Source organism: Schistocerca cancellata, chromosome 2, assembly GCF_023864275.1.
Source record: "Schistocerca cancellata isolate TAMUIC-IGC-003103 chromosome 2, iqSchCanc2.1, whole genome shotgun sequence".
In the NCBI taxonomy this organism is placed as follows: Eukaryota; Metazoa; Arthropoda; class Insecta; order Orthoptera; family Acrididae; genus Schistocerca; species Schistocerca cancellata.
Genome location: NC_064627.1, coordinates 504,980,457 through 504,981,728, shown reverse-complemented (window position 1 = coordinate 504,981,728; position 1,272 = coordinate 504,980,457). Strand labels below are relative to the sequence as shown.

Genomic DNA, 1,272 nt, shown 5'->3' with positions numbered 1-1,272 from the left:
GATTGTAGCCTATCGCGATTGCGGTTTATCGTATCGCGACATTGCTGCTCGCGTTGGGTTAGGTTAGGTTAGTGGTGTTTAACGTCCCGTCGACAACGAGGTCATTAGAGACGGAGCGCAAGCTCGGGTTAGGGAAGGATGCGGAAGGAAATCGGCCGTGCCCTTTCAAAGGAACCATCCCAGCATTTGCCTGAAACGATTTAGGGAAATCACGGAAAACCTAAATCAGGATGGCCGGAGACGGGATTGAACCGTCGTCCTCCCGAATGCGAGTCCAGTGTGCTAACCACTGCGCCACCTCGCCCGGTCTGCTCGCGTTGGTCGAGATCCAATGACTGTTAGCAGAATATGGAATCGGTGAGTTCAGGAGGGTAATATGGAACGACGTGCTGGATCCCAACGGCCTCGTATCACTATACAGTCGAGATTAAAGGCATCTTACCCTCATGGATGTAACGGATCGTGCAGCCACGTCTCGATTCCTTTGTCAACAGATGGGGACGTTTGCAAGCCAACAACCATCTGCACGAACAGTTCGACGACGTTTGCTGCAGCATGGACTATCAGCTCGGAGACAATGACTGCGGTTACCCTTGACGCTGCATCACAGACAGGAGCGCCTGTGACAGTGTACTCAAGAACGAACCTGGGTGCACGAATGGCAAAACCTCATTTTTCGGATGAATCCAGGTTCTGTTTACAGCATCATGATGGTCGCATTCGTGTTTGGCGACATCGCGGTGAACGCACATTGGAAGCGTGTATTCGTCATTGCCGTACTGGTGTATCACTCGGCGTGGTGGTATGGGGTGCCATTGGTTACACGTCTCGGTCACCTCTTGTTCGCATTGACGGCACTTTGAACAATGGACGTTACATTTCAGATTTGTTACGACACGTGGCTCCTTCGAAACCCTACATTTCAGCAGGATAATGCACGACCGCATGTTGCAGGTCCTGTACGGACCTTTCTGGATACAGAAAATGTTCGACTGCTGCCCTGGCCAGCACATCTTCCAGATCTCTTACCAACTGAAAATTTCTGGTCAATGGTGGCCGAGCAACTGGCTCGTCACAATACGCCAATTACTACTCTTGATGAACTGTGGTATCGTGTTGAAGCTGCATGGGCAGCTGTACCTGTACACGCCATCGAAGCTCTGTTTGACTCAATGCCCAGGCGTACCAAGGCCGTTATTACGGCCAGAGGTGGTTGTTCTGGGTACTGATTTCTCAGGATCTATGCACCCAAATTGAGTGAAAATGTAATCA

The 1,272-nt window shown here is 50.9% G+C and overlaps 1 non-coding gene across 1 annotated transcript; it reads right to left on the bottom strand.

The window, feature by feature from the left end:
• Positions 1–231: 231 nt before the first annotated feature.
• On the bottom strand, positions 232–304 carry Trnaa-cgc (transfer RNA alanine (anticodon CGC)). The gene has a single exon. It is a non-coding gene; the product is annotated as a tRNA-Ala (tRNA).
• Between the last annotated feature and the right edge of the window lie 968 nt (positions 305–1,272).